Source organism: Dendrobates tinctorius, unplaced genomic scaffold (genome assembly GCF_039654945.1).
Source record: "Dendrobates tinctorius isolate UK_male_01 unplaced genomic scaffold, ASM3965494v1 ptg000099l, whole genome shotgun sequence".
In the NCBI taxonomy this organism is placed as follows: Eukaryota; Metazoa; Chordata; class Amphibia; order Anura; family Dendrobatidae; genus Dendrobates; species Dendrobates tinctorius.
This window is the reverse complement of record NW_027361767.1, coordinates 9,477,571-9,504,258: the sequence shown is the minus strand read 5'-3', so window position 1 is coordinate 9,504,258 and position 26,688 is coordinate 9,477,571. Positions and strand designations below refer to the sequence as shown.

Here is a 26,688-nt window from a genome sequence, read left to right as displayed (position 1 = left end):
TTAGTGCTTGGAAATTCGAAGACATGTTGTCAGTAGTTTATAGAATATAAGAGCAATTTACATTTTACTCAAAAATATACCTATAAAGAGAAAATTAAGACAAACTGAAGATTTTGCAGTGGTCTCTTAATTTTTGCCAGAGCTGTAGTTAGCAAGGCCGAAAAAAGACATTTGTCCGTCCAGTTCAGCCTATATTCCGTCAGAAGAAATCCCCAGATCTACGTCCTTCTAAAGAACCTAATAACTGCAAGATACAATATTGTTACGCTCCAGGAAGACATCCGGGCCTCTCTTGAACCCCTTGACTGAGTTCGCCATCCCCACCTCCTCAGACAAGGAATTCCAGATTCTCCCTGCCCTACCAGTAAAGAATCCTTTTCTATGTTGGTGGAAAAACCTTCTCTCCTCCAGATGCAGAGAATGCCCCCTTGTGACCGTCACCTTCCTTGGTATAAACAGATCCTCGGAGAGATATTTGTATTGTCCCCTTATATACTTATACATGGTTATGAGATCACCCCTCAGTTTCTAGACAAAATAATACTTTTTTGCTAATCTCTCTGGGTATTGTAGTTGTTGCACCCACATGATGACCTCACCTATTACCTATAACATTACCATTTATTAAAACCTTACGCCCGAACAGGGACTTGAACCCTGGACCCTCAGATTAAAAGTCTGATGCTCTACCGACTGAGCTATCCGGGCTCTCTACATTGATAATCTCGCTGGGTACCGTAATTCTTCCATCCCGTTACTAAATTTTGTTGCCCCTTTTTGGACTTGCTCTAGTTCCACAAAAATCATAATTTCCAGGCTTGAATTGGGCAGGTTAATCTTTGCGAAGGACATGTGAATCAAGCCACATACAAGGTTATCCTGGAAAAATAGTTGATTCCTTCTGCTCAGGAAACGTTCCCCAACTCTGAGGACTGGCTTTTCCAGCAGAACAATGCACCATGCCACACGGCTAGGTAAACCAACGTGTGGATGAAGGAACACTAGCTCAAATCGCTGTCATGGCCAGCCCAATCTCCAAACCTGAACCCCATTGAAAACCTCTTGAATGTGAGGAAGATGGATAGTCACAAGCCATCAAACAAAGAAGAACTGCTTAAATTTTTGTACCAGGAGTGGCATAATGTCACCCAAAAGCAGTGTGAAAGACTGGTGGAAAGCATGCCAAGACACATGAAAGCTGTGATTAAAAATCATGGTTATTCCACAAAATATTGATTTCTGAACTCTTCCTGAGATAAAACATTAGTATTGTTGTTTCTAAATAATTATGAACTTGTTTTCGTAGCATTATTTGAGGTCTGCAAGCACTGCATTTTTTTTGCTATTTTGACCATTTTTCATTTTCTGAAAATAAGTACAAAATTTAGTGCTTGGAAATTCGAAGACATGTTGTCAGTAGTTTATAGAATATAAGAGCAATTTACATTTTACTCAAAAATATACCTATAAAGAGAAAATTAAGACAAACTGAAGATTTTGCAGTGGTCTCTTAATTTTTGCCAGAGCTGTAGTTAGCAAGGCCGAAAAAAGACATTTGTCCGTCCAGTTCAGCCTATATTCCGTCAGAAGAAATCCCCAGATCTACGTCCTTCTAAAGAACCTAATAACTGCAAGATACAATATTGTTACGCTCCAGGAAGACATCCGGGCCTCTCTTGAACCCCTTGACTGAGTTCGCCATCCCCACCTCCTCAGACAAGGAATTCCAGATTCTCCCTGCCCTACCAGTAAAGAATCCTTTTCTATGTTGGTGGAAAAACCTTCTCTCCTCCAGATGCAGAGAATGCCCCCTTGTGACCGTCACCTTCCTTGGTATAAACAGATCCTCGGAGAGATATTTGTATTGTCCCCTTATATACTTATACATGGTTATGAGATCACCCCTCAGTTTCTAGACAAAATAATACTTTTTTGCTAATCTCTCTGGGTATTGTAGTTGTTGCACCCACATTGCACCCACATTGTACCCCCATGATGACCTCACCTATTACCTATAACATTACCATTTATTAAAACCTTACGCCCGAACAGGGACTTGAACCCTGGACCCTCAGATTAAAAGTCTGATGCTCTACCGACTGAGCTATCCGGGCTGGATAATCTCGCTGGATAATCTCGCTGGGTACCGTAATTCTTCCATCCCGTTACTAAATTTTGTTGCCCCTTTTTGGACTTGCTCTAGTTCCACAAAAATCATAATTTCCAGGCTTGAATTGGGCAGGTTAATCTTTGCGAAGGACATGTGAATCAAGCCACATACAAGGTTATCCTGGAAAAATAGTTGATTCCTTCTGCTCAGGAAACGTTCCCCAACTCTGAGGACTGGCTTTTCCAGCAGAACAATGCACCATGCCACACGGCTAGGTAAACCAACGTGTGGATGAAGGAACACTAGCTCAAATCGCTGTCATGGCCAGCCCAATCTCCAAACCTGAACCCCATTGAAAACCTCTTGAATGTGAGGAAGATGGATAGTCACAAGCCATCAAACAAAGAAGAACTGCTTAAATTTTTGTACCAGGAGTGGCATAATGTCACCCAAAAGCAGTGTGAAAGACTGGTGGAAAGCATGCCAAGACACATGAAAGCTGTGATTAAAAATCATGGTTATTCCACAAAATATTGATTTCTGAACTCTTCCTGAGATAAAACATTAGTATTGTTGTTTCTAAATAATTATGAACTTGTTTTCGTAGCATTATTTGAGGTCTGCAAGCACTGCATTTTTTTTGCTATTTTGACCATTTTTCATTTTCTGAAAATAAGTACAAAATTTAGTGCTTGGAAATTCGAAGACATGTTGTCAGTAGTTTATAGAATATAAGAGCAATTTACATTTTACTCAAAAATATACCTATAAAGAGAAAATTAAGACAAACTGAAGATTTTGCAGTGGTCTCTTAATTTTTGCCAGAGCTGTAGTTAGCAAGGCCGAAAAAAGACATTTGTCCGTCCAGTTCAGCCTATATTCCGTCAGAAGAAATCCCCAGATCTACGTCCTTCTAAAGAACCTAATAACTGCAAGATACAATATTGTTACGCTCCAGGAAGACATCCGGGCCTCTCTTGAACCCCTTGACTGAGTTCGCCATCCCCACCTCCTCAGACAAGGAATTCCAGATTCTCCCTGCCCTACCAGTAAAGAATCCTTTTCTATGTTGGTGGAAAAACCTTCTCTCCTCCAGATGCAGAGAATGCCCCCTTGTGACCGTCACCTTCCTTGGTATAAACAGATCCTCGGAGAGATATTTGTATTGTCCCCTTATATACTTATACATGGTTATGAGATCACCCCTCAGTTTCTAGACAAAATAATACTTTTTTGCTAATCTCTCTGGGTATTGTAGTTGTTGCACCCACATTGCACCCACATTGTACCCACATTGTACCCCCATGATGACCTCACCTATTACCTATAACATTACCATTTATTAAAACCTTACGCCCGAACAGGGACTTGAACCCTGGACCCTCAGATTAAAAGTCTGATGCTCTACCGACTGAGCTATCCGGGCTCTCTACATTGATAATCTCGCTGGGTACCGTAATTCTTCCATCCCGTTACTAAATTTTGTTGCCCCTTTTTGGACTTGCTCTAGTTCCACAAAAATCATAATTTCCAGGCTTGAATTGGGCAGGTTAATCTTTGCGAAGGACATGTGAATCAAGCCACATACAAGGTTATCCTGGAAAAATAGTTGATTCCTTCTGCTCAGGAAACGTTCCCCAACTCTGAGGACTGGCTTTTCCAGCAGAACAATGCACCATGCCACACGGCTAGGTAAACCAACGTGTGGATGAAGGAACACTAGCTCAAATCGCTGTCATGGCCAGCCCAATCTCCAAACCTGAACCCCATTGAAAACCTCTTGAATGTGAGGAAGATGGATAGTCACAAGCCATCAAACAAAGAAGAACTGCTTAAATTTTTGTACCAGGAGTGGCATAATGTCACCCAAAAGCAGTGTGAAAGACTGGTGGAAAGCATGCCAAGACACATGAAAGCTGTGATTAAAAATCATGGTTATTCCACAAAATATTGATTTCTGAACTCTTCCTGAGATAAAACATTAGTATTGTTGTTTCTAAATAATTATGAACTTGTTTTCGTAGCATTATTTGAGGTCTGCAAGCACTGCATTTTTTTTGCTATTTTGACCATTTTTCATTTTCTGAAAATAAGTACAAAATTTAGTGCTTGGAAATTCGAAGACATGTTGTCAGTAGTTTATAGAATATAAGAGCAATTTACATTTTACTCAAAAATATACCTATAAAGAGAAAATTAAGACAAACTGAAGATTTTGCAGTGGTCTCTTAATTTTTGCCAGAGCTGTAGTTAGCAAGGCCGAAAAAAGACATTTGTCCGTCCAGTTCAGCCTATATTCCGTCAGAAGAAATCCCCAGATCTACGTCCTTCTAAAGAACCTAATAACTGCAAGATACAATATTGTTACGCTCCAGGAAGACATCCGGGCCTCTCTTGAACCCCTTGACTGAGTTCGCCATCCCCACCTCCTCAGACAAGGAATTCCAGATTCTCCCTGCCCTACCAGTAAAGAATCCTTTTCTATGTTGGTGGAAAAACCTTCTCTCCTCCAGATGCAGAGAATGCCCCCTTGTGACCGTCACCTTCCTTGGTATAAACAGATCCTCGGAGAGATATTTGTATTGTCCCCTTATATACTTATACATGGTTATGAGATCACCCCTCAGTTTCTAGACAAAATAATACTTTTTTGCTAATCTCTCTGGGTATTGTAGTTGTTGCACCCACATTGCACCCACATTGTACCCCCATGATGACCTCACCTATTACCTATAACATTACCATTTATTAAAACCTTACGCCCGAACAGGGACTTGAACCCTGGACCCTCAGATTAAAAGTCTGATGCTCTACCGACTGAGCTATCCGGGCTCTCTACATTGATAATCTCGCTGGGTACCGTAATTCTTCCATCCCGTTACTAAATTTTGTTGCCCCTTTTTGGACTTGCTCTAGTTCCACAAAAATCATAATTTCCAGGCTTGAATTGGGCAGGTTAATCTTTGCGAAGGACATGTGAATCAAGCCACATACAAGGTTATCCTGGAAAAATAGTTGATTCCTTCTGCTCAGGAAACGTTCCCCAACTCTGAGGACTGGCTTTTCCAGCAGAACAATGCACCATGCCACACGGCTAGGTAAACCAACGTGTGGATGAAGGAACACTAGCTCAAATCGCTGTCATGGCCAGCCCAATCTCCAAACCTGAACCCCATTGAAAACCTCTTGAATGTGAGGAAGATGGATAGTCACAAGCCATCAAACAAAGAAGAACTGCTTAAATTTTTGTACCAGGAGTGGCATAATGTCACCCAAAAGCAGTGTGAAAGACTGGTGGAAAGCATGCCAAGACACATGAAAGCTGTGATTAAAAATCATGGTTATTCCACAAAATATTGATTTCTGAACTCTTCCTGAGATAAAACATTAGTATTGTTGTTTCTAAATAATTATGAACTTGTTTTCGTAGCATTATTTGAGGTCTGCAAGCACTGCATTTTTTTTGCTATTTTGACCATTTTTCATTTTCTGAAAATAAGTACAAAATTTAGTGCTTGGAAATTCGAAGACATGTTGTCAGTAGTTTATAGAATATAAGAGCAATTTACATTTTACTCAAAAATATACCTATAAAGAGAAAATTAAGACAAACTGAAGATTTTGCAGTGGTCTCTTAATTTTTGCCAGAGCTGTAGTTAGCAAGGCCGAAAAAAGACATTTGTCCGTCCAGTTCAGCCTATATTCCGTCAGAAGAAATCCCCAGATCTACGTCCTTCTAAAGAACCTAATAACTGCAAGATACAATATTGTTACGCTCCAGGAAGACATCCGGGCCTCTCTTGAACCCCTTGACTGAGTTCGCCATCCCCACCTCCTCAGACAAGGAATTCCAGATTCTCCCTGCCCTACCAGTAAAGAATCCTTTTCTATGTTGGTGGAAAAACCTTCTCTCCTCCAGATGCAGAGAATGCCCCCTTGTGACCGTCACCTTCCTTGGTATAAACAGATCCTCGGAGAGATATTTGTATTGTCCCCTTATATACTTATACATGGTTATGAGATCACCCCTCAGTTTCTAGACAAAATATTACTTTTTTGCTAATCTCTCTGGGTATTGTAGTTGTTGCACCCACATTGTACCCCCATGATGACCTCACCTATTACCTATAACATTACCATTTATTAAAACCTTACGCCCGAACAGGGACTTGAACCCTGGACCCTCAGATTAAAAGTCTGATGCTCTACCGACTGAGCTATCCGGGCTCTCTACATTGATAATCTCGCTGGGTACCGTAATTCTTCCATCCCGTTACTAAATTTTGTTGCCCCTTTTTGGACTTGCTCTAGTTCCACAAAAATCATAATTTCCAGGCTTGAATTGGGCAGGTTAATCTTTGCGAAGGACATGTGAATCAAGCCACATACAAGGTTATCCTGGAAAAATAGTTGATTCCTTCTGCTCAGGAAACGTTCCCCAACTCTGAGGACTGGCTTTTCCAGCAGAACAATGCACCATGCCACACGGCTAGGTAAACCAACGTGTGGATGAAGGAACACTAGCTCAAATCGCTGTCATGGCCAGCCCAATCTCCAAACCTGAACCCCATTGAAAACCTCTTGAATGTGAGGAAGATGGATAGTCACAAGCCATCAAACAAAGAAGAACTGCTTAAATTTTTGTACCAGGAGTGGCATAATGTCACCCAAAAGCAGTGTGAAAGACTGGTGGAAAGCATGCCAAGACACATGAAAGCTGTGATTAAAAATCATGGTTATTCCACAAAATATTGATTTCTGAACTCTTCCTGAGATAAAACATTAGTATTGTTGTTTCTAAATAATTATGAACTTGTTTTCGTAGCATTATTTGAGGTCTGCAAGCACTGCATTTTTTTTGCTATTTTGACCATTTTTCATTTTCTGAAAATAAGTACAAAATTTAGTGCTTGGAAATTCGAAGACATGTTGTCAGTAGTTTATAGAATATAAGAGCAATTTACATTTTACTCAAAAATATACCTATAAAGAGAAAATTAAGACAAACTGAAGATTTTGCAGTGGTCTCTTAATTTTTGCCAGAGCTGTAGTTAGCAAGGCCGAAAAAAGACATTTGTCCGTCCAGTTCAGCCTATATTCCGTCAGAAGAAATCCCCAGATCTACGTCCTTCTAAAGAACCTAATAACTGCAAGATACAATATTGTTACGCTCCAGGAAGACATCCGGGCCTCTCTTGAACCCCTTGACTGAGTTCGCCATCCCCACCTCCTCAGACAAGGAATTCCAGATTCTCCCTGCCCTACCAGTAAAGAATCCTTTTCTATGTTGGTGGAAAAACCTTCTCTCCTCCAGATGCAGAGAATGCCCCCTTGTGACCGTCACCTTCCTTGGTATAAACAGATCCTCGGAGAGATATTTGTATTGTCCCCTTATATACTTATACATGGTTATGAGATCACCCCTCAGTTTCTAGACAAAATAATACTTTTTTGCTAATCTCTCTGGGTATTGTAGTTGTTGCACCCACATTGCACCCACATTGTACCCCCATGATGACCTCACCTATTACCTATAACATTACCATTTATTAAAACCTTACGCCCGAACAGGGACTTGAACCCTGGACCCTCAGATTAAAAGTCTGATGCTCTACCGACTGAGCTATCCGGGCTCTCTACATTGATAATCTCGCTGGGTACCGTAATTCTTCCATCCCGTTACTAAATTTTGTTGCCCCTTTTTGGACTTGCTCTAGTTCCACAAAAATCATAATTTCCAGGCTTGAATTGGGCAGGTTAATCTTTGCGAAGGACATGTGAATCAAGCCACATACAAGGTTATCCTGGAAAAATAGTTGATTCCTTCTGCTCAGGAAACGTTCCCCAACTCTGAGGACTGGCTTTTCCAGCAGAACAATGCACCATGCCACACGGCTAGGTAAACCAACGTGTGGATGAAGGAACACTAGCTCAAATCGCTGTCATGGCCAGCCCAATCTCCAAACCTGAACCCCATTGAAAACCTCTTGAATGTGAGGAAGATGGATAGTCACAAGCCATCAAACAAAGAAGAACTGCTTAAATTTTTGTACCAGGAGTGGCATAATGTCACCCAAAAGCAGTGTGAAAGACTGGTGGAAAGCATGCCAAGACACATGAAAGCTGTGATTAAAAATCATGGTTATTCCACAAAATATTGATTTCTGAACTCTTCCTGAGATAAAACATTAGTATTGTTGTTTCTAAATAATTATGAACTTGTTTTCGTAGCATTATTTGAGGTCTGCAAGCACTGCATTTTTTTTGCTATTTTGACCATTTTTCATTTTCTGAAAATAAGTACAAAATTTAGTGCTTGGAAATTCGAAGACATGTTGTCAGTAGTTTATAGAATATAAGAGCAATTTACATTTTACTCAAAAATATACCTATAAAGAGAAAATTAAGACAAACTGAAGATTTTGCAGTGGTCTCTTAATTTTTGCCAGAGCTGTAGTTAGCAAGGCCGAAAAAAGACATTTGTCCGTCCAGTTCAGCCTATATTCCGTCAGAAGAAATCCCCAGATCTACGTCCTTCTAAAGAACCTAATAACTGCAAGATACAATATTGTTACGCTCCAGGAAGACATCCGGGCCTCTCTTGAACCCCTTGACTGAGTTCGCCATCCCCACCTCCTCAGACAAGGAATTCCAGATTCTCCCTGCCCTACCAGTAAAGAATCCTTTTCTATGTTGGTGGAAAAACCTTCTCTCCTCCAGATGCAGAGAATGCCCCCTTGTGACCGTCACCTTCCTTGGTATAAACAGATCCTCGGAGAGATATTTGTATTGTCCCCTTATATACTTATACATGGTTATGAGATCACCCCTCAGTTTCTAGACAAAATAATACTTTTTTGCTAATCTCTCTGGGTATTGTAGTTGTTGCACCCACATTGCACCCACATTGTACCCCCATGATGACCTCACCTATTACCTATAACATTACCATTTATTAAAACCTTACGCCCGAACAGGGACTTGAACCCTGGACCCTCAGATTAAAAGTCTGATGCTCTACCGACTGAGGTATCCGGGCTCTCTACATTGATAATCTCGCTGGGTACCGTAATTCTTCCATCCCGTTACTAAATTTTGTTGCCCCTTTTTGGACTTGCTCTAGTTCCACAAAAATCATAATTTCCAGGCTTGAATTGGGCAGGTTAATCTTTGCGAAGGACATGTGAATCAAGCCACATACAAGGTTATCCTGGAAAAATAGTTGATTCCTTCTGCTCAGGAAACGTTCCCCAACTCTGAGGACTGGCTTTTCCAGCAGAACAATGCACCATGCCACACGGCTAGGTAAACCAACGTGTGGATGAAGGAACACTAGCTCAAATCGCTGTCATGGCCAGCCCAATCTCCAAACCTGAACCCCATTGAAAACCTCTTGAATGTGAGGAAGATGGATAGTCACAAGCCATCAAACAAAGAAGAACTGCTTAAATTTTTGTACCAGGAGTGGCATAATGTCACCCAAAAGCAGTGTGAAAGACTGGTGGAAAGCATGCCAAGACACATGAAAGCTGTGATTAAAAATCATGGTTATTCCACAAAATATTGATTTCTGAACTCTTCCTGAGATAAAACATTAGTATTGTTGTTTCTAAATAATTATGAACTTGTTTTCGTAGCATTATTTGAGGTCTGCAAGCACTGCATTTTTTTTGCTATTTTGACCATTTTTCATTTTCTGAAAATAAGTACAAAATTTAGTGCTTGGAAATTCGAAGACATGTTGTCAGTAGTTTATAGAATATAAGAGCAATTTACATTTTACTCAAAAATATACCTATAAAGAGAAAATTAAGACAAACTGAAGATTTTGCAGTGGTCTCTTAATTTTTGCCAGAGCTGTAGTTAGCAAGGCCGAAAAAAGACATTTGTCCGTCCAGTTCAGCCTATATTCCGTCAGAAGAAATCCCCAGATCTACGTCCTTCTAAAGAACCTAATAACTGCAAGATACAATATTGTTACGCTCCAGGAAGACATCCGGGCCTCTCTTGAACCCCTTGACTGAGTTCGCCATCCCCACCTCCTCAGACAAGGAATTCCAGATTCTCCCTGCCCTACCAGTAAAGAATCCTTTTCTATGTTGGTGGAAAAACCTTCTCTCCTCCAGATGCAGAGAATGCCCCCTTGTGACCGTCACCTTCCTTGGTATAAACAGATCCTCGGAGAGATATTTGTATTGTCCCCTTATATACTTATACATGGTTATGAGATCACCCCTCAGTTTCTAGACAAAATATTACTTTTTTGCTAATCTCTCTGGGTATTGTAGTTGTTGCACCCACATTGTACCCCCATGATGACCTCACCTATTACCTATAACATTACCATTTATTAAAACCTTACGCCCGAACAGGGACTTGAACCCTGGACCCTCAGATTAAAAGTCTGATGCTCTACCGACTGAGCTATCCGGGCTCTCTACATTGATAATCTCGCTGGGTACCGTAATTCTTCCATCCCGTTACTAAATTTTGTTGCCCCTTTTTGGACTTGCTCTAGTTCCACAAAAATCATAATTTCCAGGCTTGAATTGGGCAGGTTAATCTTTGCGAAGGACATGTGAATCAAGCCACATACAAGGTTATCCTGGAAAAATAGTTGATTCCTTCTGCTCAGGAAACGTTCCCCAACTCTGAGGACTGGCTTTTCCAGCAGAACAATGCACCATGCCACACGGCTAGGTAAACCAACGTGTGGATGAAGGAACACTAGCTCAAATCGCTGTCATGGCCAGCCCAATCTCCAAACCTGAACCCCATTGAAAACCTCTTGAATGTGAGGAAGATGGATAGTCACAAGCCATCAAACAAAGAAGAACTGCTTAAATTTTTGTACCAGGAGTGGCATAATGTCACCCAAAAGCAGTGTGAAAGACTGGTGGAAAGCATGCCAAGACACATGAAAGCTGTGATTAAAAATCATGGTTATTCCACAAAATATTGATTTCTGAACTCTTCCTGAGATAAAACATTAGTATTGTTGTTTCTAAATAATTATGAACTTGTTTTCGTAGCATTATTTGAGGTCTGCAAGCACTGCATTTTTTTTGCTATTTTGACCATTTTTCATTTTCTGAAAATAAGTACAAAATTTAGTGCTTGGAAATTCGAAGACATGTTGTCAGTAGTTTATAGAATATAAGAGCAATTTACATTTTACTCAAAAATATACCTATAAAGAGAAAATTAAGACAAACTGAAGATTTTGCAGTGGTCTCTTAATTTTTGCCAGAGCTGTAGTTAGCAAGGCCGAAAAAAGACATTTGTCCGTCCAGTTCAGCCTATATTCCGTCAGAAGAAATCCCCAGATCTACGTCCTTCTAAAGAACCTAATAACTGCAAGATACAATATTGTTACGCTCCAGGAAGACATCCGGGCCTCTCTTGAACCCCTTGACTGAGTTCGCCATCCCCACCTCCTCAGACAAGGAATTCCAGATTCTCCCTGCCCTACCAGTAAAGAATCCTTTTCTATGTTGGTGGAAAAACCTTCTCTCCTCCAGATGCAGAGAATGCCCCCTTGTGACCGTCACCTTCCTTGGTATAAACAGATCCTCGGAGAGATATTTGTATTGTCCCCTTATATACTTATACATGGTTATGAGATCACCCCTCAGTTTCTAGACAAAATAATACTTTTTTGCTAATCTCTCTGGGTATTGTAGTTGTTGCACCCACATGATGACCTCACCTATTACCTATAACATTACCATTTATTAAAACCTTACGCCCGAACAGGGACTTGAACCCTGGACCCTTGATCCGGGCTCTCTACATTGATAATCTCGCTGGGTACCGTAATTCTTCCATCCCGTTACTAAATTTTGTTGCCCCTTTTTGGACTTGCTCTAGTTCCACAAAAATCATAATTTCCAGGCTTGAATTGGGCAGGTTAATCTTTGCGAAGGACATGTGAATCAAGCCACATACAAGGTTATCCTGGAAAAACAGTTGATTCCTTCTGCTCAGGAAACGTTCCCCAACTCTGAGGACTGGCTTTTCCAGCAGAACAATGCACCATGCCACACGGCTAGGTAAACCAACGTGTGGATGAAGGAACACTAGCTCAAATCGCTGTCATGGCCAGCCCAATCTCCAAACCTGAACCCCATTGAAAACCTCTTGAATGTGAGGAAGATGGATAGTCACAAGCCATCAAACAAAGAAGAACTGCTTAAATTTTTGTACCAGGAGTGGCATAATGTCACCCAAAAGCAGTGTGAAAGACTGGTGGAAAGCATGCCAAGACACATGAAAGCTGTGATTAAAAATCATGGTTATTCCACAAAATATTGATTTCTGAACTCTTCCTGAGATAAAACATTAGTATTGTTGTTTCTAAATAATTATGAACTTGTTTTCGTAGCATTATTTGAGGTCTGCAAGCACTGCATTTTTTTTGCTATTTTGACCATTTTTCATTTTCTGAAAATAAGTACAAAATTTAGTGCTTGGAAATTCGAAGACATGTTGTCAGTAGTTTATAGAATATAAGAGCAATTTACATTTTACTCAAAAATATACCTATAAAGAGAAAATTAAGACAAACTGAAGATTTTGCAGTGGTCTCTTAATTTTTGCCAGAGCTGTAGTTAGCAAGGCCGAAAAAAGACATTTGTCCGTCCAGTTCAGCCTATATTCCGTCAGAAGAAATCCCCAGATCTACGTCCTTCTAAAGAACCTAATAACTGCAAGATACAATATTGTTACGCTCCAGGAAGACATCCGGGCCTCTCTTGAACCCCTTGACTGAGTTCGCCATCCCCACCTCCTCAGACAAGGAATTCCAGATTCTCCCTGCCCTACCAGTAAAGAATCCTTTTCTATGTTGGTGGAAAAACCTTCTCTCCTCCAGATGCAGAGAATGCCCCCTTGTGACCGTCACCTTCCTTGGTATAAACAGATCCTCGGAGAGATATTTGTATTGTCCCCTTATATACTTATACATGGTTATGAGATCACCCCTCAGTTTCTAGACAAAATAATACTTTTTTGCTAATCTCTCTGGGTATTGTAGTTGTTGCACCCACATGATGACCTCACCTATTACCTATAACATTACCATTTATTAAAACCTTACGCCCGAACAGGGACTTGAACCCTGGACCCTTGATCCGGGCTCTCTACATTGATAATCTCGCTGGGTACCGTAATTCTTCCATCCCGTTACTAAATTTTGTTGCCCCTTTTTGGACTTGCTCTAGTTCCACAAAAATCATAATTTCCAGGCTTGAATTGGGCAGGTTAATCTTTGCGAAGGACATGTGAATCAAGCCACATACAAGGTTATCCTGGAAAAACAGTTGATTCCTTCTGCTCAGGAAACGTTCCCCAACTCTGAGGACTGGCTTTTCCAGCAGAACAATGCACCATGCCACACGGCTAGGTAAACCAACGTGTGGATGAAGGAACACTAGCTCAAATCGCTGTCATGGCCAGCCCAATCTCCAAACCTGAACCCCATTGAAAACCTCTTGAATGTGAGGAAGATGGATAGTCACAAGCCATCAAACAAAGAAGAACTGCTTAAATTTTTGTACCAGGAGTGGCATAATGTCACCCAAAAGCAGTGTGAAAGACTGGTGGAAAGCATGCCAAGACACATGAAAGCTGTGATTAAAAATCATGGTTATTCCACAAAATATTGATTTCTGAACTCTTCCTGAGATAAAACATTAGTATTGTTGTTTCTAAATAATTATGAACTTGTTTTCGTAGCATTATTTGAGGTCTGCAAGCACTGCATTTTTTTTGCTATTTTGACCATTTTTCATTTTCTGAAAATAAGTACAAAATTTAGTGCTTGGAAATTCGAAGACATGTTGTCAGTAGTTTATAGAATATAAGAGCAATTTACATTTTACTCAAAAATATACCTATAAAGAGAAAATTAAGACAAACTGAAGATTTTGCAGTGGTCTCTTAATTTTTGCCAGAGCTGTAGTTAGCAAGGCCGAAAAAAGACATTTGTCCGTCCAGTTCAGCCTATATTCCGTCAGAAGAAATCCCCAGATCTACGTCCTTCTAAAGAACCTAATAACTGCAAGATACAATATTGTTACGCTCCAGGAAGACATCCGGGCCTCTCTTGAACCCCTTGACTGAGTTCGCCATCCCCACCTCCTCAGACAAGGAATTCCAGATTCTCCCTGCCCTACCAGTAAAGAATCCTTTTCTATGTTGGTGGAAAAACCTTCTCTCCTCCAGATGCAGAGAATGCCCCCTTGTGACCGTCACCTTCCTTGGTATAAACAGATCCTCGGAGAGATATTTGTATTGTCCCCTTATATACTTATACATGGTTATGAGATCACCCCTCAGTTTCTAGACAAAATAATACTTTTTTGCTAATCTCTCTGGGTATTAGTAGTTGTTGCACCCACATGATGACCTCACCTATTACCTATAACATTACCATTTATTAAAACCTTACGCCCGAACAGGGACTTGAACCCTGGACCCTCAGATTAAAAGTCTGATGCTCTACCGACTGAGCTATCCGGGCTCTCTACATTGATAATCTCGCTGGGTACCGTAATTCTTCCATCCCGTTACTAAATTTTGTTGCCCCTTTTTGGACTTGCTCTAGTTCCACAAAAATCATAATTTCCAGGCTTGAATTGGGCAGGTTAATCTTTGCGAAGGACATGTGAATCAAGCCACATACAAGGTTATCCTGGAAAAATAGTTGATTCCTTCTGCTCAGGAAACGTTCCCCAACTCTGAGGACTGGCTTTTCCAGCAGAACAATGCACCATGCCACACGGCTAGGTAAACCAACGTGTGGATGAAGGAACACTAGCTCAAATCGCTGTCATGGCCAGCCCAATCTCCAAACCTGAACCCCATTGAAAACCTCTTGAATGTGAGGAAGATGGATAGTCACAAGCCATCAAACAAAGAAGAACTGCTTAAATTTTTGTACCAGGAGTGGCATAATGTCACCCAAAAGCAGTGTGAAAGACTGGTGGAAAGCATGCCAAGACACATGAAAGCTGTGATTAAAAATCATGGTTATTCCACAAAATATTGATTTCTGAACTCTTCCTGAGATAAAACATTAGTATTGTTGTTTCTAAATAATTATGAACTTGTTTTCGTAGCATTATTTGAGGTCTGCAAGCACTGCATTTTTTTTGCTATTTTGACCATTTTTCATTTTCTGAAAATAAGTACAAAATTTAGTGCTTGGAAATTCGAAGACATGTTGTCAGTAGTTTATAGAATATAAGAGCAATTTACATTTTACTCAAAAATATACCTATAAAGAGAAAATTAAGACAAACTGAAGATTTTGCAGTGGTCTCTTAATTTTTGCCAGAGCTGTAGTTAGCAAGGCCGAAAAAAGACATTTGTCCGTCCAGTTCAGCCTATATTCCGTCAGAAGAAATCCCCAGATCTACGTCCTTCTAAAGAACCTAATAACTGCAAGATACAATATTGTTACGCTCCAGGAAGACATCCGGGCCTCTCTTGAACCCCTTGACTGAGTTCGCCATCCCCACCTCCTCAGACAAGGAATTCCAGATTCTCCCTGCCCTACCAGTAAAGAATCCTTTTCTATGTTGGTGGAAAAACCTTCTCTCCTCCAGATGCAGAGAATGCCCCCTTGTGACCGTCACCTTCCTTGGTATAAACAGATCCTCGGAGAGATATTTGTATTGTCCCCTTATATACTTATACATGGTTATGAGATCACCCCTCAGTTTCTAGACAAAATAATACTTTTTTGCTAATCTCTCTGGGTATTGTAGTTGTTGCACCCACATGATGACCTCACCTATTACCTATAACATTACCATTTATTAAAACCTTATGCCCGAACAGGGACTTGAACCCTGGACCCTCAGATTAAAAGTCTGATGCTCTACCGACTGAGCTATCCGGGCTCTCTACATTGATAATCTCGCTGGGTACCGTAATTCTTCCATCCCGTTACTAAATTTTGTTGCCCCTTTTTGGACTTGCTCTAGTTCCACAAAAATCATAATTTCCAGGCTTGAATTGGGCAGGTTAATCTTTGCGAAGGACATGTGAATCAAGCCACATACAAGGTTATCCTGGAAAAATAGTTGATTCCTTCTGCTCAGGAAACGTTCCCCAACTCTGAGGACTGGCTTTTCCAGCAGAACAATGCACCATGCCACACGGCTAGGTAAACCAACGTGTGGATGAAGGAACACTAGCTCAAATCGCTGTCATGGCCAGCCCAATCTCCAAACCTGAACCCCATTGAAAACCTCTTGAATGTGAGGAAGATGGATAGTCACAAGCCATCAAACAAAGAAGAACTGCTTAAATTTTTGTACCAGGAGTGGCATAATGTCACCCAAAAGCAGTGTGAAAGACTGGTGGAAAGCATGCCAAGACACATGAAAGCTGTGATTAAAAATCATGGTTATTCCACAAAATATTGATTTCTGAACTCTTCCTGAGATAAAACATTAGTATTGTTGTTTCTAAATAATTATGAACTTGTTTTTGTAGCATTATTTGAGGTCTGCAAGCACTGCATTTTTTTTGCTATTTTGACCATTTTTCATTTTCTGAAAATAAGTACAAAATTTAGTGCTTGGAAATTCGAAGACATGTTGTCAGTAGTTTATAGAATATAAGAGCAATTTACATTTTACTCAAAAATATACCTATAAAGAGAAAATTAAGACAAACTGAAGATTTTGCAGTGGTCTCTTAATTTTTGCCAGAGCTGTAGTTAGCAAGGCCGAAAAAAGACATTTGTCCGTCCAGTTCAGCCTATATTCCGTCAGAAGAAATCCCCAGATCTACGTCCTTCTAAAGAACCTAATAACTGCAAGATACAATATTGTTACGCTCCAGGAAGACATCCGGGCCTCTCTTGAACCCCTTGACTGAGTTCGCCATCCCCACCTCCTCAGACAAGGAATTCCAGATTCTCCCTGCCCTACCAGTAAAGAATCCTTTTCTATGTTGGTGGAAAAACCTTCTCTCCTCCAGATGCAGAGAATGCCCCCTTGTGACCGTCACCTTCCTTGGTATAAACAGATCCTCGGAGAGATATTTGTATTGTCCCCTTATATACTTATACATGGTTATGAGATCACCCCTCAGTTTCTAGACAAAATAATACTTTTTTGCTAATCTCTCTGGGTATTGTAGTTGTTGCACCCACATGATGACCTCACCTATTACCTATAACATTACCATTTATTAAAACCTTATGCCCGAACAGGGACTTGAACCCTGGACCCTCAGATTAAAAGTCTGATGCTCTACCGACTGAGCTATCCGGGCTCTCTACATTGATAATCTCGCTGGGTACCGTAATTCTTCCATCCCGTTACTAAATTTTGTTGCCCCTTTTTGGACTTGCTCTAGTTCCACAAAAATCATAATTTCCAGGCTTGAATTGGGCAGGTTAATCTTTGCGAAGGACATGTGAATCAAGCCACATACAAGGTTATCCTGGAAAAATAGTTGATTCCTTCTGCTCAGGAAACGTTCCCCAACTCTGAGGACTGGCTTTTCCAGCAGAACAATGCACCATGCCACACGGCTAGGTAAACCAACGTGTGGATGAAGGAACACTAGCTCAAATCGCTGTCATGGCCAGCCCAATCTCCAAACCTGAACCCCATTGAAAACCTCTTGAATGTGAGGAAGATGGATAGTCACAAGCCATCAAACAAAGAAGAACTGCTTAAATTTTTGTACCAGGAGTGGCATAATGTCACCCAAAAGCAGTGTGAAAGACTGGTGGAAAGCATGCCAAGACACATGAAAGCTGTGATTAAAAATCATGGTTATTCCACAAAATATTGATTTCTGAACTCTTCCTGAGATAAAACATTAGTATTGTTGTTTCTAAATAATTATGAACTTGTTTTTGTAGCATTATTTGAGGTCTGCAAGCACTGCATTTTTTTTGCTATTTTGACCATTTTTCATTTTCTGAAAATAAGTACAAAATTTAGTGCTTGGAAATTCGAAGACATGTTGTCAGTAGTTTATAGAATATAAGAGCAATTTACATTTTACTCAAAAATATACCTATAAAGAGAAAATTAAGACAAACTGAAGATTTTGCAGTGGTCTCTTAATTTTTGCCAGAGCTGTAGTTAGCAAGGCCGAAAAAAGACATTTGTCCGTCCAGTTCAGCCTATATTCCGTCAGAAGAAATCCCCAGATCTACGTCCTTCTAAAGAACCTAATAACTGCAAGATACAATATTGTTACGCTCCAGGAAGACATCCGGGCCTCTCTTGAACCCCTTGACTGAGTTCGCCATCCCCACCTCCTCAGACAAGGAATTCCAGATTCTCCCTGCCCTACCAGTAAAGAATCCTTTTCTATGTTGGTGGAAAAACCTTCTCTCCTCCAGATGCAGAGAATGCCCCCTTGTGACCGTCACCTTCCTTGGTATAAACAGATCCTCGGAGAGATATTTGTATTGTCCCCTTATATACTTATACATGGTTATGAGATCACCCCTCAGTTTCTAGACAAAATAATACTTTTTTGCTAATCTCTCTGGGTATTGTAGTTGTTGCACCCACATGATGACCTCACCTATTACCTATAACATTACCATTTATTAAAACCTTACGCCCGAACAGGGACTTGAACCCTGGACCCTCAGATTAAAAGTCTGATGCTCTACCGACTGAGCTATCCGGGCTCTCTACATTGATAATCTCGCTGGGTACCGTAATTCTTCCATCCCGTTACTAAATTTTGTTGCCCCTTTTTGGACTTGCTCTAGTTCCACAAAAATCATAATTTCCAGGCTTGAATTGGGCAGGTTAATCTTTGCGAAGGACATGTGAATCAAGCCACATACAAGGTTATCCTGGAAAAATAGTTGATTCCTTCTGCTCAGGAAACGTTCCCCAACTCTGAGGACTGGCTTTTCCAGCAGAACAATGCACCATGCCACACGGCTAGGTAAACCAACGTGTGGATGAAGGAACACTAGCTCAAATCGCTGTCATGGCCAGCCCAATCTCCAAACCTGAACCCCATTGAAAACCTCTTGAATGTGAGGAAGATGGATAGTCACAAGCCATCAAACAAAGAAGAACTGCTTAAATTTTTGTACCAGGAGTGGCATAATGTCACCCAAAAGCAGTGTGAAAGACTGGTGGAAAGCATGCCAAGACACATGAAAGCTGTGATTAAAAATCATGGTTATTCCACAAAATATTGATTTCTGAACTCTTCCTGAGATAAAACATTAGTATTGTTGTTTCTAAATAATTATGAACTTGTTTTCGTAGCATTATTTGAGGTCTGCAAGCACTGCATTTTTTTTGCTATTTTGACCATTTTTCATTTTCTGAAAATAAGTACAAAATTTAGTGCTTGGAAATTCGAAGACATGTTGTCAGTAGTTTATAGAATATAAGAGCAATTTACATTTTACTCAAAAATATACCTATAAAGAGAAAATTAAGACAAACTGAAGATTTTGCAGTGGTCTCTTAATTTTTGCCAGAGCTGTAGTTAGCAAGGCCGAAAAAAGACATTTGTCCGTCCAGTTCAGCCTATATTCCGTCAGAAGAAATCCCCAGATCTACGTCCTTCTAAAGAACCTAATAACTGCAAGATACAATATTGTTACGCTCCAGGAAGACATCCGGGCCTCTCTTGAACCCCTTGACTGAGTTCGCCATCCCCACCTCCTCAGACAAGGAATTCCAGATTCTCCCTGCCCTACCAGTAAAGAATCCTTTTCTATGTTGGTGGAAAAACCTTCTCTCCTCCAGATGCAGAGAATGCCCCCTTGTGACCGTCACCTTCCTTGGTATAAACAGATCCTCGGAGAGATATTTGTATTGTCCCCTTATATACTTATACATGGTTATGAGATCACCCCTCAGTTTCTAGACAAAATAATACTTTTTTGCTAATCTCTCTGGGTATTGTAGTTGTTGCACCCACATTGCACCCACATTGTACCCACATGATGACCTCACCTATTACCTATAACATTACCATTTATTAAAACCTTACGCCCGAACAGGGACTTGAACCCTGGACCCTCAGATTAAAAGTCTGATGCTCTACCGACTGAGCTATCCGGGCTCTCTACATTGATAATCTCGCTGGGTACCGTAATTCTTCCATCCCGTTACTAAATTTTGTTGCCCCTTTTTGGACTTGCTCTAGTTCCACAAAAATCATAATTTCCAGGCTTGAATTGGGCAGGTTAATCTTTGCGAAGGACATGTGAATCAAGCCACATACAAGGTTATCCTGGAAAAATAGTTGATTCCTTCTGCTCAGGAAACGTTCCCCAACTCTGAGGACTGGCTTTTCCAGCAGAACAATGCACCATGCCACACGGCTAGGTAAACCAACGTGTGGATGAAGGAACACTAGCTCAAATCGCTGTCATGGCCAGCCCAATCTCCAAACCTGAACCCCATTGAAAACCTCTTGAATGTGAGGAAGATGGATAGTCACAAGCCATCAAACAAAGAAGAACTGCTTAAATTTTTGTACCAGGAGTGGCATAATGTCACCCAAAAGCAGTGTGAAAGACTGGTGGAAAGCATGCCAAGACACATGAAAGCTGTGATTAAAAATCATGGTTATTCCACAAAATATTGATTTCTGAACTCTTCCTGAGATAAAACATTAGTATTGTTGTTTCTAAATAATTATGAACTTGTTTTCGTAGCATTATTTGAGGTCTGCAAGCACTGCATTTTTTTTGCTATTTTGACCATTTTTCATTTTCTGAAAATAAGTACAAAATTTAGTGCTTGGAAATTCGAAGACATGTTGTCAGTAGTTTATAGAATATAAGAGCAATTTACATTTTACTCAAAAATATACCTATAAAGAGAAAATTAAGACAAACTGAAGATTTTGCAGTGGTCTCTTAATTTTTGCCAGAGCTGTAGTTAGCAAGGCCGAAAAAAGACATTTGTCCGTCCAGTTCAGCCTATATTCCGTCAGAAGAAATCCCCAGATCTACGTCCTTCTAAAGAACCTAATAACTGCAAGATACAATATTGTTACGCTCCAGGAAGACATCCGGGCCTCTCTTGAACCCCTTGACTGAGTTCGCCATCCCCACCTCCTCAGACAAGGAATTCCAGATTCTCCCTGCCCTACCAGTAAAGAATCCTTTTCTATGTTGGTGGAAAAACCTTCTCTCCTCCAGATGCAGAGAATGCCCCCTTGTGACCGTCACCTTCCTTGGTATAAACAGATCCTCGGAGAGATATTTGTATTGTCCCCTTATATACTTATACATGGTTATGAGATCACCCCTCAGTTTCTAGACAAAATAATACTTTTTTGCTAATCTCTCTGGGTATTGTAGTTGTTGCACCCACATTGCACCCACATTGTACCCACATGATGACCTCACCTATTACCTATAACATTACCATTTATTAAAACCTTACGCCCGAACAGGGACTTGAACCCTGGACCCTCAGATTAAAAGTCTGATGCTCTACCGACTGAGCTATCCGGGCTCTCTACATTGATAATCTCGCTGGGTACCGTAATTCTTCCATCCCGTTACTAAATTTTGTTGCCCCTTTTTGGACTTGCTCTAGTTCCACAAAAATCATAATTTCCAGGCTTGAATTGGGCAGGTTAATCTTTGCGAAGGACATGTGAATCAAGCCACATACAAGGTTATCCTGGAAAAATAGTTGATTCCTTCTGCTCAGGAAACGTTCCCCAACTCTGAGGACTGGCTTTTCCAGCAGAACAATGCACCATGCCACACGGCTAGGTAAACCAACGTGTGGATGAAGGAACACTAGCTCAAATCGCTGTCATGGCCAGCCCAATCTCCAAACCTGAACCCCATTGAAAACCTCTTGAATGTGAGGAAGATGGATAGTCACAAGCCATCAAACAAAGAAGAACTGCTTAAATTTTTGTACCAGGAGTGGCATAATGTCACCCAAAAGCAGTGTGAAAGACTGGTGGAAAGCATGCCAAGACACATGAAAGCTGTGATTAAAAATCATGGTTATTCCACAAAATATTGATTTCTGAACTCTTCCTGAGATAAAACATTAGTATTGTTGTTTCTAAATAATTATGAACTTGTTTTCGTAGCATTATTTGAGGTCTGCAAGCACTGCATTTTTTTTGCTATTTTGACCATTTTTCATTTTCTGAAAATAAGTACAAAATTTAGTGCTTGGAAATTCGAAGACATGTTGTCAGTAGTTTATAGAATATAAGAGCAATTTACATTTTACTCAAAAATATACCTATAAAGAGAAAATTAAGACAAACTGAAGATTTTGCAGTGGTCTCTTAATTTTTGCCAGAGCTGTAGTTAGCAAGGCCGAAAAAAGACATTTGTCCGTCCAGTTCAGCCTATATTCCGTCAGAAGAAATCCCCAGATCTACGTCCTTCTAAAGAACCTAATAACTGCAAGATACAATATTGTTACGCTCCAGGAAGACATCCGGGCCTCTCTTGAACCCCTTGACTGAGTTCGCCATCCCCACCTCCTCAGACAAGGAATTCCAGATTCTCCCTGCCCTACCAGTAAAGAATCCTTTTCTATGTTGGTGGAAAAACCTTCTCTCCTCCAGATGCAGAGAATGCCCCCTTGTGACCGTCACCTTCCTTGGTATAAACAGATCCTCGGAGAGATATTTGTATTGTCCCCTTATATACTTATACATGGTTATGAGATCACCCCTCAGTTTCTAGACAAAATAATACTTTTTTGCTAATCTCTCTGGGTATTGTAGTTGTTGCACCCACATTGCACCCACATTGTACCCCCATGATGACCTCACCTATTACCTATAACATTACCATTTATTAAAACCCTGGACCCTCAGATTAAAAGTCTGATGCTCTACCGACTGAGCTATCCGGGCTCTCTACATTGATAATCTCGCTGGGTACCGTAATTCTTCCATCCCGTTACTAAATTTTGTTGCCCCTTTTTGGACTTGCTCTAGTTCCACAAAAATCATAATTTCCAGGCTTGAATTGGGCAGGTTAATCTTTGCGAAGGACATGTGAATCAAGCCACATACAAGGTTATCCTGGAAAAATAGTTGATTCCTTCTGCTCAGGAAACGTTCCCCAACTCTGAGGACTGGCTTTTCCAGCAGAACAATGCACCATGCCACACGGCTAGGTAAACCAACGTGTGGATGAAGGAACACTAGCTCAAATCGCTGTCATGGCCAGCCCAATCTCCAAACCTGAACCCCATTGAAAACCTCTTGAATGTGAGGAAGATGGATAGTCACAAGCCATCAAACAAAGAAGAACTGCTTAAATTTTTGTACCAGGAGTGGCATAATGTCACCCAAAAGCAGTGTGAAAGACTGGTGGAAAGCATGCCAAGACACATGAAAGCTGTGATTAAAAATCATGGTTATTCCACAAAATATTGATTTCTGAACTCTTCCTGAGATAAAACATTAGTATTGTTGTTTCTAAATAATTATGAACTTGTTTTCGTAGCATTATTTGAGGTCTGCAAGCACTGCATTTTTTTTGCTATTTTGACCATTTTTCATTTTCTGAAAATAAGTACAAAATTTAGTGCTTGGAAATTCGAAGACATGTTGTCAGTAGTTTATAGAATATAAGAGCAATTTACATTTTACTCAAAAATATACCTATAAAGAGAAAATTAAGACAAACTGAAGATTTTGCAGTGGTCTCTTAATTTTTGCCAGAGCTGTAGTTAGCAAGGCCGAAAAAAGACATTTGTCCGTCCAGTTCAGCCTATATTCCGTCAGAAGAAATCCCCAGATCTACGTCCTTCTAAAGAACCTAATAACTGCAAGATACAATATTGTTACGCTCCAGGAAGACATCCGGGCCTCTCTTGAACCCCTTGACTGAGTTCGCCATCCCCACCTCCTCAGACAAGGAATTCCAGATTCTCCCTGCCCTACCAGTAAAGAATCCTTTTCTATGTTGGTGGAAAAACCTTCTCTCCTCCAGATGCAGAGAATGCCCCCTTGTGACCGTCACCTTCCTTGGTATAAACAGATCCTCGGAGAGATATTTGTATTGTCCCCTTATATACTTATACATGGTTATGAGATCACCCCTCAGTTTCTAGACAAAATAATACTTTTTTGCTAATCTCTCTGGGTATTGTAGTTGTTGCACCCACATTGCACCCACATTGTACCCACATGATGACCTCACCTATTACCTATAACATTACCATTTATTAAAACCTTACGCCCGAACAGGGACTTGAACCCTGGACCCTCAGATTAAAAGTCTGATGCTCTACCGACTGAGCTATCCGGGCTCTCTACATTGATAATCTCGCTGGGTACCGTAATTCTTCCATCCCGTTACTAAATTTTGTTGCCCCTTTTTGGACTTGCTCTAGTTCCACAAAAATCATAATTTCCAGGCTTGAATTGGGCAGGTTAATCTTTGCGAAGGACATGTGAATCAAGCCACATACAAGGTTATCCTGGAAAAATAGTTGATTCCTTCTGCTCAGGAAACGTTCCCCAACTCTGAGGACTGGCTTTTCCAGCAGAACAATGCACCATGCCACACGGCTAGGTAAACCAACGTGTGGATGAAGGAACACTAGCTCAAATCGCTGTCATGGCCAGCCCAATCTCCAAACCTGAACCCCATTGAAAACCTCTTGAATGTGAGGAAGATGGATAGTCACAAGCCATCAAACAAAGAAGAACTGCTTAAATTTTTGTACCAGGAGTGGCATAATGTCACCCAAAAGCAGTGTGAAAGACTGGTGGAAAGCATGCCAAGACACATGAAAGCTGTGATTAAAAATCATGGTTATTCCACAAAATATTGATTTCTGAACTCTTCCTGAGATAAAACATTAGTATTGTTGTTTCTAAATAATTATGAACTTGTTTTCGTAGCATTATTTGAGGTCTGCAAGCACTGCATTTTTTTTGCTATTTTGACCATTTTTCATTTTCTGAAAATAAGTACAAAATTTAGTGCTTGGAAATTCGAAGACATGTTGTCAGTAGTTTATAGAATATAAGAGCAATTTACATTTTACTCAAAAATATACCTATAAAGAGAAAATTAAGACAAACTGAAGATTTTGCAGTGGTCTCTTAATTTTTGCCAGAGCTGTAGTTAGCAAGGCCGAAAAAAGACATTTGTCCGTCCAGTTCAGCCTATATTCCGTCAGAAGAAATCCCCAGATCTACGTCCTTCTAAAGAACCTAATAACTGCAAGATACAATATTGTTACGCTCCAGGAAGACATCCGGGCCTCTCTTGAACCCCTTGACTGAGTTCGCCATCCCCACCTCCTCAGACAAGGAATTCCAGATTCTCCCTGCCCTACCAGTAAAGAATCCTTTTCTATGTTGGTGGAAAAACCTTCTCTCCTCCAGATGCAGAGAATGCCCCCTTGTGACCGTCACCTTCCTTGGTATAAACAGATCCTCGGAGAGATATTTGTATTGTCCCCTTATATACTTATACATGGTTATGAGATCACCCCTCAGTTTCTAGACAAAATAATACTTTTTTGCTAATCTCTCTGGGTATTGTAGTTGTTGCACCCACATGATGACCTCACCTATTACCTATAACATTACCATTTATTAAAACCTTACGCCCGAACAGGGACTTGAACCCTGGACCCTCAGATTAAAAGTCTGATGCTCTACCGACTGAGCTATCCGGGCTCTCTACATTGATAATCTCGCTGGGTACCGTAATTCTTTCATCCCGTTACTAAATTTTGTTGCCCCTTTTTGGACTTGCTCTAGTTCCACAAAAATCATAATTTCCAGGCTTGAATTGGGCAGGTTAATCTTTGCGAAGGACATGTGAATCAAGCCACATACAAGGTTATCCTGGAAAAATAGTTGATTCCTTCTGCTCAGGAAACGTTCCCCAACTCTGAGGACTGGCTTTTCCAGCAGAACAATGCACCATGCCACACGGCTAGGTAAACCAACGTGTGGATGAAGGAACACTAGCTCAAATCGCTGTCATGGCCAGCCCAATCTCCAAACCTGAACCCCATTGAAAACCTCTTGAATGTGAGGAAGATGGATAGTCACAAGCCATCAAACAAAGAAGAACTGCTTAAATTTTTGTACCAGGAGTGGCATAATGTCACCCAAAAGCAGTGTGAAAGACTGGTGGAAAGCATGCCAAGACACATGAAAGCTGTGATTAAAAATCATGGTTATTCCACAAAATATTGATTTCTGAACTCTTCCTGAGATAAAACATTAGTATTGTTGTTTCTAAATAATTATGAACTTGTTTTCGTAGCATTATTTGAGGTCTGCAAGCACTGCATTTTTTTTGCTATTTTGACCATTTTTCATTTTCTGAAAATAAGTACAAAATTTAGTGCTTGGAAATTCGAAGACATGTTGTCAGTAGTTTATAGAATATAAGAGCAATTTACATTTTACTCAAAAATATACCTATAAAGAGAAAATTAAGACAAACTGAAGATTTTGCAGTGGTCTCTTAATTTTTGCCAGAGCTGTAGTTAGCAAGGCCGAAAAAAGACATTTGTCCGTCCAGTTCAGCCTATATTCCGTCAGAAGAAATCCCCAGATCTACGTCCTTCTAAAGAACCTAATAA

The 26,688-nt window shown here is 40.4% G+C and overlaps 16 non-coding genes across 16 annotated transcripts; all 16 read right to left on the bottom strand.

Annotated features, from left to right (window-relative positions):
- Nucleotides 1-635: 635 nt before the first annotated feature.
- On the bottom strand, nt 636-708 carry TRNAK-UUU (transfer RNA lysine (anticodon UUU)). The gene has a single exon. It is a non-coding gene; the product is annotated as a tRNA-Lys (tRNA).
- A 1,333-nt stretch (nt 709-2,041) lies between these two features.
- Nucleotides 2,042-2,114, bottom strand: TRNAK-UUU (transfer RNA lysine (anticodon UUU)). Its single transcript has one exon. It is a non-coding gene; the product is annotated as a tRNA-Lys (tRNA).
- A 1,349-nt stretch (nt 2,115-3,463) lies between these two features.
- Nucleotides 3,464-3,536, bottom strand: TRNAK-UUU (transfer RNA lysine (anticodon UUU)). Its single transcript has one exon. It is a non-coding gene; the product is annotated as a tRNA-Lys (tRNA).
- A 1,333-nt stretch (nt 3,537-4,869) lies between these two features.
- TRNAK-UUU (transfer RNA lysine (anticodon UUU)) lies at nt 4,870-4,942 on the bottom strand. The gene has a single exon. It is a non-coding gene; the product is annotated as a tRNA-Lys (tRNA).
- Nucleotides 4,943-6,264: 1,322 nt separating this feature from the next.
- TRNAK-UUU (transfer RNA lysine (anticodon UUU)) lies at nt 6,265-6,337 on the bottom strand. The gene has a single exon. It is a non-coding gene; the product is annotated as a tRNA-Lys (tRNA).
- Nucleotides 6,338-7,670: 1,333 nt separating this feature from the next.
- Nucleotides 7,671-7,743, bottom strand: TRNAK-UUU (transfer RNA lysine (anticodon UUU)). The gene has a single exon. It is a non-coding gene; the product is annotated as a tRNA-Lys (tRNA).
- Nucleotides 7,744-9,076: 1,333 nt separating this feature from the next.
- TRNAK-UUU (transfer RNA lysine (anticodon UUU)) lies at nt 9,077-9,149 on the bottom strand. The gene has a single exon. It is a non-coding gene; the product is annotated as a tRNA-Lys (tRNA).
- A 1,322-nt stretch (nt 9,150-10,471) lies between these two features.
- On the bottom strand, nt 10,472-10,544 carry TRNAK-UUU (transfer RNA lysine (anticodon UUU)). The gene has a single exon. It is a non-coding gene; the product is annotated as a tRNA-Lys (tRNA).
- Nucleotides 10,545-14,560: 4,016 nt separating this feature from the next.
- On the bottom strand, nt 14,561-14,633 carry TRNAK-UUU (transfer RNA lysine (anticodon UUU)). Its single transcript has one exon. It is a non-coding gene; the product is annotated as a tRNA-Lys (tRNA).
- Nucleotides 14,634-15,944: 1,311 nt separating this feature from the next.
- On the bottom strand, nt 15,945-16,017 carry TRNAK-UUU (transfer RNA lysine (anticodon UUU)). The gene has a single exon. It is a non-coding gene; the product is annotated as a tRNA-Lys (tRNA).
- A 1,311-nt stretch (nt 16,018-17,328) lies between these two features.
- On the bottom strand, nt 17,329-17,401 carry TRNAK-UUU (transfer RNA lysine (anticodon UUU)). The gene has a single exon. It is a non-coding gene; the product is annotated as a tRNA-Lys (tRNA).
- Nucleotides 17,402-18,712: 1,311 nt separating this feature from the next.
- On the bottom strand, nt 18,713-18,785 carry TRNAK-UUU (transfer RNA lysine (anticodon UUU)). The gene has a single exon. It is a non-coding gene; the product is annotated as a tRNA-Lys (tRNA).
- Nucleotides 18,786-20,118: 1,333 nt separating this feature from the next.
- On the bottom strand, nt 20,119-20,191 carry TRNAK-UUU (transfer RNA lysine (anticodon UUU)). The gene has a single exon. It is a non-coding gene; the product is annotated as a tRNA-Lys (tRNA).
- Nucleotides 20,192-21,524: 1,333 nt separating this feature from the next.
- TRNAK-UUU (transfer RNA lysine (anticodon UUU)) lies at nt 21,525-21,597 on the bottom strand. Its single transcript has one exon. It is a non-coding gene; the product is annotated as a tRNA-Lys (tRNA).
- A 2,714-nt stretch (nt 21,598-24,311) lies between these two features.
- On the bottom strand, nt 24,312-24,384 carry TRNAK-UUU (transfer RNA lysine (anticodon UUU)). Its single transcript has one exon. It is a non-coding gene; the product is annotated as a tRNA-Lys (tRNA).
- A 1,311-nt stretch (nt 24,385-25,695) lies between these two features.
- On the bottom strand, nt 25,696-25,768 carry TRNAK-UUU (transfer RNA lysine (anticodon UUU)). The gene has a single exon. It is a non-coding gene; the product is annotated as a tRNA-Lys (tRNA).
- Between the last annotated feature and the right edge of the window lie 920 nt (nt 25,769-26,688).